At 42.7% G+C, this 14764-nt stretch overlaps 1 protein-coding gene and 1 long non-coding RNA gene across 2 annotated transcripts in view; one reads left to right on the top strand and one right to left on the bottom strand.

The window, feature by feature from the left end:
* The window catches only part of LOC144459948 (uncharacterized), a 55052-nt gene extending 49025 nt beyond the window's left edge, over positions 1-6027 (bottom strand). Inside the window, exon 1 of the long non-coding RNA XR_013488665.1 lies at positions 5407-6027. This is a non-coding gene — a long non-coding RNA (uncharacterized LOC144459948). The remainder of the gene's footprint in view (positions 1-5406) is intronic.
* rbpjb (recombination signal binding protein for immunoglobulin kappa J region b) overlaps positions 1-14764 on the top strand; it is a 99092-nt gene that overhangs the window by 5467 nt on the left and 78861 nt on the right. The gene's annotated exons all lie outside the window — the stretch shown is intronic.

Raw genomic sequence — 14764 nt, 5'->3', positions numbered from 1 at the left:
TGTTTTAGTATTTTCTTTGTCATACTTGATAATAAACTCAATGGCTTTGGATCTTTGGGCTCTTAGTCAAGTAAAACATACCGTTTAAAGACCCCACCTTCGCCTCTGGGAAAGCACACAGGACAAGTTTCGCCATTTTCTGACTTTATTGACATAACAATTAATAAGGAAAATACTGGACAGATTTTTAGATGATGTGAATAACTGTTAGCTGCACCCTTTAAAGCAGATTTGCGCCAGTTGAATCAGATCCAGCATGAATATTCAATTACTCATTCCTTTTTGCCAGTGAGAGTTTGAGGGGGTAGTAAACAAGTTAGCTGTCCGAGCTAATGTGGGCTAACTACGCTAATAAGGGACCATATCCAACACTGGATATTAAAAAAAAGCCAGACACTGTATTGTGTTGAGTTGCTGTGTATTTCAAAGCTTTTCTTTCTCTGGGCAGCTGCCTCTGTGTCTGCAGCTGTCTGTACCAGGGAGCAGCGTGAAAGTAGTCTCAATCACCAGAGCTTTCTCAAGAAAAGAAAGGTCTGGCTGGGCCGACTCTCACTTTAAGATTGGAGGAAAAAAACGCCCCGGCTTTTTTTATTTCTTTCAACCAATCACAATCGTTCTTGGTGGTGCCACAGCAACGGTGTGCTTGCAAAAATATTGCCGGGGGGAAACAGGTTTTGGTGTAACACACCCACAAAAATATCGCCTACAGGACGCGAACCATGGCAGAAAAATGGCTACATCCCCGCAAGATCAAACACCGCAAACGTTAGTAAAGGACGTGTTGAAAACGGTTGAAAACTGCTACACAACCGGAGGTGGTAGGGCGGGACTTCAGCAGGTGGCTCGTTCCGCCCAATGAGAGGCTGATCTATGCAGCGAACTTCCGCCCACTCAGACTAGCGTGAAAGCAAGGAGCACTCACTCTGCAGCTAAATCCGACTGACAAAAAACAAAACCAAACAACTGCTCATGTTCAATATTCATCGCCTGAGGGGTCTCTGACTGATGATTCGAATCCTTGACTTCCAGGGGACAGCTTGAAAGTGGTTGAAATATTTCAGGTCGACAGACGAACTATGTATTGAATAAATATTCAAAACTGAAAACATAACACGCTAAGTGAAATACATGACATCATGGCTGCAAGTAACAATTATTTTCCTTATTAATTGGTCCTAATTTATTGATGACTTACTATGGCTGTTTCCTAAAGCCCTAGGTAACATATTGAAAGTGATATTACTTTCCAGCCAACAGTCTAAAATCTAAAAACATTCCTTTTACAACGATGAAAATATTAAGAATCAGGGATCTGCTATCAGCAAATGTTCGCCGTTTTTGCTTGAGACATGTCTCAAATGATGGATTGGTTATCAAGAAAACTGCTGATTAATTTTCTGTCAACTGGCTAAAGCTGCCTTCATGTAATGATAAAGTCGCTTTTCATTCACTATGACGTCGGGTGTGGAGAACAGTAGAGGCAAAGTGCTGCGCAGGTTTACATCATCTAGGCACCAGCAACAGTTTCATTTGCAGACCGGTTTTTGTATGATTTATGTGAGAGTGCTTTCAGACCTAGAGTTGTCTTACTTTGGTCTGAATCAGGGACTAATTTTGTTCCAAAGTTGTATAATTGCCAAGAGTTGGTTCGTGTTCTCACGGCAGCATTTACAAGTGGACCAGATCAAATGCCTTGTGTGAGAAAGCTGCTCTTGATTGGTCAGAATTTCCATGTGGGAAAAATCAAGGAAGTAAACCAAACGTTGAAGAAGAGTGAAAACAAGGCGCGGCTCCAACTAGAAAACAATGTTTTGATGCATTGGATGTGCTGAATGTGCATATTAAGGCAGTACAGGAGGAGGTGCACATTAATTATCCTCCAGGACTGTAACATGCTCATGTTTAACCCAAACAATGTGTCATGGGACTGCAGTTGGTTCGGATCGAGGTCGGAACACAAACGAACCGCACTAGAGTTCATTTATAAGCGGACCGAGATCACCTCTTCAAGAAGGTGCCACCGCTTTCCCCATAGGAAAACAATGGCACAGCGAGCACAGAGCGTTTTCACCACTGATCATGTGTGGGTCGGCTTAATCCTTTGAGCTTGCGATGACAGCTACTCTTGTGTGTTTTGCACATGTGCAGGTGAAACCCCCTATCCTTGTGGAGCATTACACTGTATAGCATGGTCTTACGCAGAACGTTGTAGGTTTCCACAATAGCACAAATAAGCAAAAAACCTCCAGATCGCAGTGTTTCATGCAGGCGAGGAGCTAAAAACCAAAACAAATGAAAAAAAGACAGGGTTGCTTTTGTGGGTTTCTTTGCTCCTCTCTTCCAAAGAAACTGATTGTGATAGCTGAAAGAGAAGCACTGTTCACCTGGGATGATAAAAGCATGAATCACTTATTTCAACACCGCTCTGCCTTTGCCGTGCCCCCGAGGGACGGGATTCCATTTTGCTCACCCCCCTTCCATCCCTCTGCCAAAAAAAAAAAAAAAGAACGACAGAGACTTTCAGGCCAAAAGCCAAGCGTCTCTGTGCTGGTGTAATGATACCACTAGGCCTTTCTTTGAGACGCAAACCCTGCGCTCTTTTATTCGTTAGCGGCTGTGTCGACGGCGATCAAGTGAGGAAGGGAGTGTGAGTGTACCTAGACATAAAAGTTGATCTGTGTATTTGTGTGTGTGTGTGTGTGTGCGTGTGTGCACGTGCATCCATTCCCCGGGGTCCTCTCCTCTTCCCCGCTTCCCTTTATGAAAGGAGAGGTTCAGAGGGAGCAGCAGATGTCGAAGCGCTGACCTTTATGGTGGCAAAGGCTCAGGCTAGAGTTAAAAGACATGCCGAATCCCCCGCCCCTCAAAGCAGCAGCCCCATGTCCACCCACACACACACACACACACGCAGCGCTACCTCAGCTGCAGCACTGATGGATAGGTTAACGACAGAGATGACACGAGCTACCTGATCCGTGTGTCACCTCGGTATCCTGCAGCCTGCAAAGCTGCCCCGTATCCACCCAGAGCTGTGAAAATCTTCAAAGTGTGTGGTGTGCGTGGGGATACAAGCCGGGGGGGAGCTGTACAGAAGTCACAGGCAAAGCACCAAAGCAAATGTGCCACCAGCCAGACATCTTTAGGGGGATTTATTCTCATGCGTACAGTAGCCTATTGTTTTGGAAGTTCATGCATATCCATTACTTCACATGATTGAAATATCCCCTGAAGCCTTTAGTTTCATTCAGGGTTCAGATTTGACTTGTTTGCTGGGGTGATGATGGGCCTCTCAAAGCACCACACGCCCTGGTTGACTCAGTGTCTTCATTCTCTTGTTTCCCCTATTCAGTCTTGTTTGTGTCTGTCTGTCTCAGGGGAACAACCACAAGAGACACCCAAGGGGATAGAAATGCACATTTTTCTGTAATTTGGCTTGGATCGCCGCCAGCTCGGCACTCCCCGTTCTTGGTCCTCAGCCATGCTTGAGTGTGCACAAACCAGATATACCATACTGTACTTTAGCTTCCCTCCTGCTTATTCATAGAAAGCGCTTCCCTTTATTGGTCGGTGTGCAGGGTTTAGGGGGATACATCAGCATAAATGAGTATAATATATTAAGTATGTTTTATTATGTGTATAATCACCTTGAATTAAGAATCACCTGTCACCGTGTGTGATTTTAGACAGCATGCTGGCATAGTGGGTGCAAAAAAAGGCGTGGCAGGAGTGACGTGTTTACACAGCAGCATCAGTCTCTAGTGTTACATATAACATAAGCTACGTCAGCCCTTTCTAAACAATAACAATGGCATAAGGGGCCGTACACATGCCGTGACTTAAACCGCCCGAAAAACGCAAGGTCGAGCGCTGGGTGCTACTCACGTGCCTTTTCTGTGCCAGCTTTCAAGAGTGTGGCAGCAGGTTGCGTCTGAGGTTGCTCAGCAGCCTTAACGAGCACCGTATTATAGCCTGAAATCTTGAGTGCGAAAAACGCGGCATGTGTACGGCCCCTAACATGGCGATAACAATCATTTACTGTATCTGTTATATAACAGCTGATCTCGTCCTCTGCTCGGAGGGTGAGGAGCTCCTGAACCTTATTGTTTTTGCAATTTGCAGACATTTTCAGCTGCTGTTCTTCTTTGAGTTAGCTGCTAACTGCTAGTAGCTGCTTTTTCAATCTCCCAGGGGTGGGTTGCACACAACATGTCATCAAAGTGTCACACCCGTCACATTTACTCAGACATTGTTTTGGCCTTGTCGCTACCCCTGCTGCCGCATATAAGATAAAAGATATACCTTATATAAAGAATGGCAAGGCGGAATAACGGCGCAATATTCCCGCCTTGAACAGGCAGTGTAAAAGAGGCTCGTATTTTACTGGTTTAAATCACTGGGTCTGGTTTGTTTTGGAGTGGAAGAGACCTCTGTGGATAGTGTGGCTCCCAGTAATTAAACCTCCTGAACGTCTGGATCTTAAGTTATCAGAAAAATAGCTGTGCACACATTAGCATGTGCCGGGCTAGCGGGTCAAACAGCATTGGAGAAACATTTATTTGCTTTATTCAAAGTTTTACTGTTATAAATCTCTGGGTCCGTTTGCTTCGAAGAGGAAGAGACCTCTGCAGGTAATTTGGCTCCTGGTAAAAACCTGAACTTCTGAATCAGAAAAAAGGTGAGCACACGTTAGCAGGTGCTGGGCTAGCAGCCCGTCTGCGTTGTGCCAAGGAGAAACACTTATTTGGAACGTGGAACTACTTTATACTGTGTTTTTACCGGTTTAAATCACCTGGGTCGTTAGTTTGGGAGAGGAAGAGACCTCTGGGGATAATTCAGCTCCTGGTAAAAACTGCCTTAACATTGAACACTGAAGGAATTCTAACCGGGAGAAGTTTCAGCTGATTGCAATCATAGTCCTCACTGCTAGATGCCGTTAAATCCCCCTTAATCTTACACACTATACTTAAACTTCTCTCCCGCTTGTTCATAGTAAGTGGCTCCCTTTATTGGTCAAGCATTTAAGTGACCTTTTTAGGGGCTTGCATTACCTAATTTCCCAGCTCAGATAAAGGGGTTGGATTTCTCACACAAAAGCCACGACAAGGGGAGCATTTATTTATTTGTGCAAGACTTGGAAGGCATTAGACTGAGCTCATACTTTTTTAATCTGTGGCTCTTCCAGAGAATCTTGCTGCTGTTTGCTCCGAGGATGGGACGGAACATTCTGATGTAAATCTAAAAGCCAGTGTGGTTTTGAAAACAGCCCTGCCGTCATGTTTGATAGAGGCCCAAGTCCTCTTGGTGTTGTTGTTGGCACGGGCCTCGCTGCTTAGCTAAGAAGGCGAGCGGACAGCAGAGGCAGAGAGCTAACAAGAGGCGAATGCGACAGGCGGTGGAAGCACGTACCTATCCGCTGACTCTTGTTTTGGAGCGGCACCGTTGTCTCTCAGCTCCCCTCTTCCAAGAGAGTTTCCTCAGCCCCAGCGTTCGCCTTTCCCTGCCCCTGTTCCTTTTGCTGTTTGTAGCGATTACAGCTCCGCCAAGGGAATGTCGGTTTCTACTGTGTCAGCAGTTTTTGCTCCCGCTGTCCATCCACATTCAGGATGTTTCATTCAGAAAACATGAACTGATTCCCCCTGTCTGACTCCTGTTTGCTTTGCATTTGGCCCCGGTGAGCAAACTCTTACCTACTTCCTATGTTGGGGCAGCTGAAATTGAGAGGAAAAACATGAACTCTGTTGACACTTGTGTTTGTCTTCATGTTCATTTATTTTCTCCTCAGGGATGACAGAGGGAGATCTGTATTTTAAAGTTGTCTTTTAAGACTCCAGGCTTGTGATACACTGCACAAAACCAGAATATGCTGCTCTAAGCTTTCAGAATTCACCAGAGAGCAGGGCTTAAATAGAAAAGCTTCATTTTCTTATTCTGCTGGCCCAGATCATCACCTTGTTGTTCTCAGCCATGGTCGTGAGGGCTCAGATGCATTGTTTAAGCGCCTGTTGTCAGAACGTTCTGTCTGTTCAGGCCGGTTCATCCATTCAGAGGAAGGTTACAAATATACACAGGATCTCCCGTGTTGGGAAAGCCCCTAACGAAGCCACCTCCCACGGCTCAAGCAACTGCCACTATTACTGTATTAGATAAGAAGAGAGTGGCAGTAAGCAGTCAGCCAGCCTGTAGTAAAGAAATGTTGTTGTAGCCTTGGGTCTATTAGTGGCATCAAATAAACTGTGCTGATAGCTGCAGAGCTGTGTGTCACCCTCGTCCTCTCTTATGACTCATAGAAGCATTGCTTGGCTGTTGATCGATCCATACAAGCCTTTGAATGGATATTTTTATTGATCTATCTTATTGACATCACAGGGACATCATATAAGTTAAGGTTCAGTGGTAAGACGTCTTGGTTGGGATCATGTCAGTTTGATTTTTCATCATACTAGGCACATCACGATGAACATTTTGCAACCCTTCTCAACCAAAAAAAAAAAAAAACGCCAATTGTGCAGCCCTCAGCGCATATTATACGCTCAGCGTCTTGTCACACTGCTGGTGGTAGCATAGCATAAATACACAGCACCTCCATGGCAAAATAATACACAGGCCTTAGAAAAACGTATTTTTTAAAAGATTATTTTTGGGCTATTTTGGCCTTTATTTCACGAGCAGTGGCAGCGTTAAAGGGGTAAAGAGAGGGTACGACATGCAGCAAAGGGGTGTAGGCTGGAATCAAATCTGAGGCCACTGCGGCAAAGATGTAGCCTTTGTACATGGGGCGCCTGCTCTACCAGACGTGCGCTACTTAGCACCCTGAAAACACTCGTTTCTTTTTGGGGAGTTGAGACGGAGCTGTACCTGTAGCTGCCGCTCTTGTCGCTGTCTTCCATGTATTATTGCCATTTTTTCTATGCGGGTAGGCGTTCTTCTTCCTTTTGCATTTAACAACAGATTAGGTCCAGAAGAAGTGCATCGTCGGTACGTTCAGTACCGGAGAAAAATGTGTACAGTCACGTTTTCAGATTTTTGGCACGGTGGACTACGATAACTCTGAGCAGCATTCATGGGAATGAATTACAATAGGGCTGCAACGATTAGTTGACTAATCGATGACTAATCGACTATTAAAATAATCGGTGACTATTTTAGCAGTTGACTAATCAGTTCATTTTAGAAAAGTACTATAAAAGTACCCCAAAATACTCTTATTGCAGCTTCTTACGTTAAAATATTGGCAGCTTTACGCACTCTTCCATGACGCTGAACTAAAACCCTTTGGTGTGAGTACGAAACAAGACATTAGATGACATAATTTTGGGGTTTGGGAGAGACAGGCCAATATTTTTCAACATTTAAACACATTTTTTGATAAAATGATTAATCGACTAATTGAAGAAATAATCGACAGATTAGTCAACAATGAAAATAATTGTTAGTTGCAGCCCTAAATTACAATATAATATATTTGAATATATGTCTTACTTTTTCCCTGATGGTCTGAAGTCACTAAATTTGTTGCTAGTTGCTTTTTAGAAATAAAGTCACTAATGGTCTGAAATACCGCTAAATCTGGCGAGAAAGACGCAAAGTTGTTAGCTTGTTTTTTTTCTCTCCGCGCTGGCCTACTTGCGCAAGTCTAAAGAAAAATAAAACACTTCAAAGATGAGACAGTCGTAACCTCCAATTCAGAAGTGCAAGGAGGCTACTGGTAAGTCCTGATAGTCGTCCTGATAGTCGTTATCTTGCCAGCCCCTGGCAACGAGCCAAAAAGTCTGTCTGTTATAGTTTTGCTCTCCAACAAACACCTGCCTCCCAGGCCATCTACCCCGGGTGCCGACTGCAGCACACTGGGTGGATTATGGAGGTAACTGAGGTGTTCCCTGAGCTTTGTTAAGCCTATTTCTCGCAAGAGGCATCACCTGTTTAATTTCTGGGAAAATATATCATCCGACAAAAGCAGATATTATAACAGGCCTACTGAGAGCACCACTGTAAAGGATAGGGGTGTGCCCAGCCCTAATTCAAGATCTATCTGTCTGCAGCCAGCCTCCAGGGACACCACTGCTGGCGTTTGCCCAGGCAAGTGATGGCAGCCCTGGGGGGAACAGCAGGCTACATCCCCTCCTCTGCAAAGAAGAGGTGTTGATAAAGAGCAAGAAGGGCACAGAAAGGAGTTATCTGGAAAATATTGAAAGAAGGGAACAAAGAGAGCAGGAGAGAGGGGTTGGGATTCCAGGAAAGTCACACTGTTATCACCAAATGTTTCTTTGCATTGTCTGGTTGTTTAACTAAGGCTGCCGGAGAGTTTTACTGAAGAATCCGCCTGGTGGCATTCCTGTGGCTGCTGACGTCAGGAGGTTTTGGCCTTTGCCTAGGATCACAATGAAGTAATAGACATCTGTGTCGTTTTGCAGAACACTCTATTGATTGTGGTCGAGAAAAAACAATGCTTTTTTTTCCCCTCCTTGAAGAGAGGGTTGTTCATGTTGTGGTTGATCATCTTGCACTTGTGGCTGCAGCTCGATGTTCTCCACCGTTGCCATCACGTTGGAAGCGCTGCCGAAGAATGTACGTGAGGTTTCACATGAGCTCATGGAAGGAAGTGGACTTGTTTTCTTTGTATCTGCTGGTTTATCCTGAAAAGTCACCAAGCAGAGGCTCTCTATTTATCACCCCGCTGGATTTATTAGAAACCGGACCTCAAATATTCTAACCTCAACCCCAACTCGCCGAAGTGTCTGGTAGACAAATGAACCCAGCCGTGCCACAGTTTACCAGCTCGTGTTTTTTTATTCACCTCCCTGACATATTCCACTTTATTATATTTTAGTTTCAAGACAAATGAGTGTGTGAGTGTGTGTGTGTGTGTGTGGTTAGAATCGAGGAAACTGACTCTTGTGAATGACAGTGGAGACCATTTTAAAAAAGATGGCATGTTTTGAAGAGGAACAAGTAGCAGGAACAACAGCCCCCTTCCCCATCATGACAACAGCACTGAAACCAGACAGCCCTGAGCCGTCACACACACGCACACACACACGCACACACACACACACATGAGCGTGCCGCCATGGTCTCTACATTTGGTTTGGTTTGCTGAGGATCATCTCACAGCATGTGGGCTAAAGGTCACCTCTCTCGCTCCGTCTCTCTGTTTCTGCCAGGAATTCTATTTTTTCTCTTGTTGCAGTGCACTCAGTCCTTTGGGTGGTTTTGAGGCAAGGGCAGGGCAAGACGGCGGTTAGTGTGCCTGAGCTGACAGATGTCCACAGAGACCGGGCTTAATTTTGGACGCTCCTAGTTTACAATTACGGCTTTACACCGGGTAGATGTGATCACATTGTTGTAGAGCTGAAATGAGTGGCCATTTAAAATCAGTTTGGCAGCTATTTTGAGCACTCATTTTAATAATTTGTAAAAGAAAATGAAATCCACTCTCTGGCTGCAGCTTCTAAAATTGAGAGGACCCACTGCTTTTCACCGTCGTTTTTAAGCTGATTATCTTTGAGTTTTTGGCTGTTGGTCCGATAAAACAAGACATTTGAAGGAACAGTTTTTGGACATTTGATAGGCTTAACTAATAATCGGAAGGGCTGCACAGTGTATTTTCTTTTGTTTATGTTGTCATTGTGCTATCAACTTGGGCAATAAACGCATATATGCGATATTACATATTGATTTATCGATTCAGTGATCAACAATCCAGTGTCATCGATGCAAAATCTATGTCAGTATCTTAAGGATACGCTTTTATGTTGATGGCGAGCAACCAAGATAAAGATGATGTAGATAATGTTATTTGCTCAGGAATAAATCAGCAGTGTGGAAATATTTGGACTTTGGAGAAAATACAGGTCAACGAACAGAGAACATGGCGTATGTAAACAATGACGTTACGAGATTAAACAACGCAACGTTACCTGCCTGGACGATCATCTCACTCCGCTAACTTCTCACTACAGCAACATTAGCTGCTCTGTTTGCCAATGTTTGACTGAAAAAAATGTGCATGCAGGCTGAAATTGAAATGTGCTGTTCTGTTGGGAGATGCAGTGACTTCAACGAACTGTGAGCAAGAAGTTATAAATGGAGAAAAGTCCGCTAGCTGCGAGGCTAATTCATGCAAAGTAAGCATGTTTGAGCTAATAATGGTTGACTAGCAAAAAACAATTGACGTGTCTATGAACACTGATCGTTTGTATTTAGTTGAATTTTATATCTTTGTGAAATCATTTGTTAGAATTTTCGCATAGTATCGAAATCGTATCGTGGCAAACTTTGTAATATCGGCAATGATGACATGATATGATATTGTATTGTGATGAAACTACACCCCTAGTATTCAGGGGTAACTATGTCACGAGAACCAATACTTATGTACCAGGGCAATGGCAACATTCTGGAAACGTGACTGTACCATTCCAGTACCATAGGTGCCAGGGATGCGATTCTTCCAGATCTGATGTGGCAGTTTATATGCCTGCAAGTGTTTTAGTCTGCTGTTAAATGCCATGTTTGATTAATCGCCAGATTACTCACAATGAAAATTAGAGATGAAACAACTAGGTGATGAATATATGGTGGTTGACGTGAAATGAATTGGCAACTATTTTTGTGATTAATTAAATCACAAAGTCATTTCTTTTAAGAAAAAGTGGCAAAAATTCACCGGATCTGACTTTCTTAAATGTTAACATTTGCTTGTTTTCTCAGTCCTCAGTGACAGTGAATTGAAAGTGTTTCAGGGTTTTAGATTGCTGGTTGGACAAAACAAGATATTTAAAGACACCACCTTGGGACACAATAATTGGTAGATTAATCTGTGGTGAAAATAATTGTCAGTTGCAGCATTGTTGCCTTTAATATTGACATTTATATCACCTAGGCATGTGCCAATATAAAAATCGTACGTTACACTTCCCCTTGTAAAAATGTAATTGGTGGTCCTGGACACTTGCTGTGCAGATTGAGTCTGTAATGCTTCAGCAAATTTAACTACATGACCAACCCACTGGTTATATAACGAAGGAAAGCTCCTACTCTGTAACCCCCCAAAAAATCATATTCATAGCTGCATGTTAGGAAGCACCTGGGTGCCCAGGTTGTTATTGGCTCCAGTGACAAATGCTGACACTTCTGGGTTGTTTTAGTTTCGGTTCATCAAGAACAAAAATACAAGAACTGTTCTGTGCTGTGTGATTAGTGAAGATAAATGAGAATGAAATTCAGTAAGGAGCAAACAGGGTGGCATGGTGAGTTAGTAGGAGGACCGCCTTTCAACAAGGGGAGCCGTGACGACAAGCATCTGACCTGCTGAAAATACTGAGACCCACCAGGCCTGATGGAGCTGACTTTGTGCTCTGAGCTGTGTGGAATAAAGATCATTTCCGTATCATAAAACATGGTCAAGACGGCAACATGTTTCTTTAGACTGCATATGATTCAGTTACTATATCAGTCTGAGAAGGGCTGCAACTAATGATTACCTTCCTTATCGATGCATCTGCCAATTATTTTCTTGTTTAATTGATTGTTTTGTCTATGAAATTACCCATTATGGTGTCCCAAGGCCCAAGGTGACATCATCAACTGGTCTGTTTGTAGGACCAAACTAATTTAATTAATTATCATTATCACGGAGAGAAAAAACAGCAAAACCCTCACATTGGAGAAGCTGGAACCAGATAATGAGTTATCAAAATTAGCCAGTTGTTTTAGCTTAAAGAGAACATTTGCCATTTTTCAGCCTGGACCCTGTTTCCCCATGTTTGTGTGTCATTGACAAATGGAGACGCCACTTTTTGAAAGTGCTCCAACATTGCGGGGAGACGAAATTTGTTTGGAAAATGTGTTTAGTATAAGACAGTTGTTTTGTCAGTGAACCTTGTGAGCTGTAACGGAGCTGAATTTTGTAACGTTACCTTTGTTAAATGTTGCTGTTGTCCTGTCTTCATATGAGTAGAGGAAAACTCCACTAGCCTCTAGGCTAATTTATACAGTGTAAAATGCCATAGGCTTGTGCTAATAACATTAGCATGTTGTATTTGTGGGGGAGATGTGTGTGTCCAGATAAAGACAAGTGTTTGTCTGTGAATGCTGCGAGTTATAGTGAAGCTGATTTGTGTACTTAAATTGTCACTATTAAGCCATGTTTAATGTGTGTTTTGAATCAACTAAACTTGACAGCCCTTCACAGAAACCCTGCCACCAACTGGTGTTGATTGGATGCACCGTATCCAATATGCCGATATATAGCAACTCATGTACAGATGTAAAAACTCGTTTTTAAGGCCCTGACAACGACCTGCAGTGGTTTCCAGTTTACCATAAGTTTAATTATACAGAGCAACCAGTCGTCCCCTGATTTCCGAAAACAAAAAAAAAAAAAAAAATAACACATAGGTTTGTCATATGGGCAGAAATCTGCATGTTGGCCAATTCCGACATGTCACTGAAAAGCCAGTATTGGCAGATACCTTGTCGATCACTCTGCTGATTATATTCTTGATTAATCTCTTCATCATTTGGTCTATAGAATGTCAGAATATGGTGAAAAATGTTGATCAGTGTTTCCCAAAGCCTGAGATAACATGTCAGACTCAATGTCCTGTTTTGTCCACAGCTCAAAGATATTCAGCTTATTGTCACAGAGCAGAAAAGAAACCAGACATTTCTTACATTTAAGAAGTTGTTGTCAGAGAATTTTGACATAATTTGTCTTAAATTTAAATCAAATGATAAATTGTTGCGGCTCCATTCTTCTCCTTTTGTAAATTAATAAGCAGTAAATGTGAATGCGGACCTATTTTCTTTCTTTGTAGCTGCAACAATGCAAGTAAAACGCATGCTTTCAAAGAAAGGCAGTCAATGATGGTTGAGAGTGACTTGTGGTCAGCACTGTGTTTCAGCAGCAAACGTGTGCACACATGCTTAAAGGCCTCGAGTTTGATCCTCAGAGCAGCCGGTGTGGTTGTCATATCCTTTACCAGAACCACTACCTGCTCCCTCATCGATGGCTGCACAAGAGCGCGAGCTGCAGTAGTGCTGCTGCGGTCGATCTCGACTCCTCTCGATCCCTCCCCCTGGGTTCCCTCTCGTTCCAGCAGTGAGTCATCAGCTCAGCAGAGAGTGAGAAGGGGGAAAGGGGAGCGGGAAAGGGTGGTTCACTCAGGGTTCAAGGCTCCCTCGCCTCGTCCCTTCTCTCCTCTTTTCTGACAGTTTCCCCCGAGCACATGACCCGTCTCAACCCTAAACCCTGACGCTCTGTGCGGGTCTTTGGCTGCGGCCACACTTGTCACTTCAGTGCAGTTTTTTTTTTGATAATGAAAGTCTAATTTTGCGAGGTCACACTGATGCATGTCTTTGCACTTGGCCTGAACATTTCTGCTCTGCGTTCCCCGTGGCTGTATTTACTTAAAACATCCCACATGACTTTGTCTCGTTCTTCCAGCTTTTTGCATTGCTAAGTGAGCAGACGTGCAGTCAGGAGCTGGTTCAAGAGGTTTGTCTTTTCCACCAGGTACTTTCTCCTTTCAGTTGCCCTAAAACTAAATACTGTTGTGGTTGGATTGTGACTTGATTATATATACTTTGAGTCCAATGAAAACCCATCACTTCCATTTTTGTGATTGTACAGACAGGTTTTAACGGCACCTTGGCAGGATTGAACAGCATAAATCATGTTGAATTTATCACAGCCTTAAGAGACAGACTCTGCAAGACAGTATTAAGACAGTATAAATACTGATCAATTAAAACAGGACACCAAAAGAGGTTGGTTACCTGCCAAAGTTTAAAGTTTGAATTACTAGGTGCATATGCGCGGTATTGCACGTACAATTTTGAGCTGCACACGCAGTTCTCAGCTCCAGATGCACTGCTGCACGTAACTTGGTGCAGAAAATGTGTTGTGCAGGGCTGGTGAAGTCATACGTGACACTTGTCACAGGCTCATTTTCTTACGCAGTGAAAAACGTTTAAAACGTTGCGGCGTGAAAAGAGGATGCTGACAGCACACGGACAGACAGACAAGAAAGCTATACCGTAAAAACTGCGCCCAATCCAGCCACCACTAGGACGTTGATTTAAGATTATATGTGCTGATACTTGACCGGTACTTGCAGCAGCCAAAAAGGACGAAGAAAGACATACAGCAATAATTTATTACACATCATATACTAAATAAATACAATTCAATATGTGACATCACAAAAGAAGTCCTATTATGATAAAAATAGTTTTAGGTTTGTTACTGGACATCACTGTACAGGGAAAGTCAGCTCAAATTATATTTTATTGTATTGAAAGGTACAATATGTGTGTATGTATGTACAATTTTTTTTAAACTCAAATAAAATAAGTATTGTTTTTCTTCAGAGCTTATCTGAAATTTACAATGTAATCCTGTTCAAGTTAATTATTTTTACGTGTTTGAGAAAATTGAAGAAAATGGCAGTAAAAATTACCAGGGTTTCTATGGATCTTTTAAGTCTTCAAAGGTGTTGAGTTCATCACACAGAAAAGGCCTTAATAGAATTTAAATATCTTAATCGATCTTTTAAAAGTCTTGAGAATGCTACGACATGGAAAGTAGGATATTGTGAATACATTATTACTAATATTATATTATTATGAATCTTTTTTTCCTGACGTTGCATTGTACAATCTCAAAATAATAGGCAATATCTATTTTTAAATAATATCTCTCGCATTTCCATTGACAAAGAAGCCTACAACACTCTTGATCAAATAACAATACACTAAAAGT

This window comes from Epinephelus lanceolatus, chromosome 22, assembly GCF_041903045.1.
Source record: "Epinephelus lanceolatus isolate andai-2023 chromosome 22, ASM4190304v1, whole genome shotgun sequence".
Lineage (NCBI taxonomy): Eukaryota > Metazoa > Chordata > Actinopteri > Perciformes > Serranidae > Epinephelus > Epinephelus lanceolatus.
Note: the sequence above shows the minus strand (reverse complement) of the source record. Positions and strands in the feature narration are given on the sequence as shown.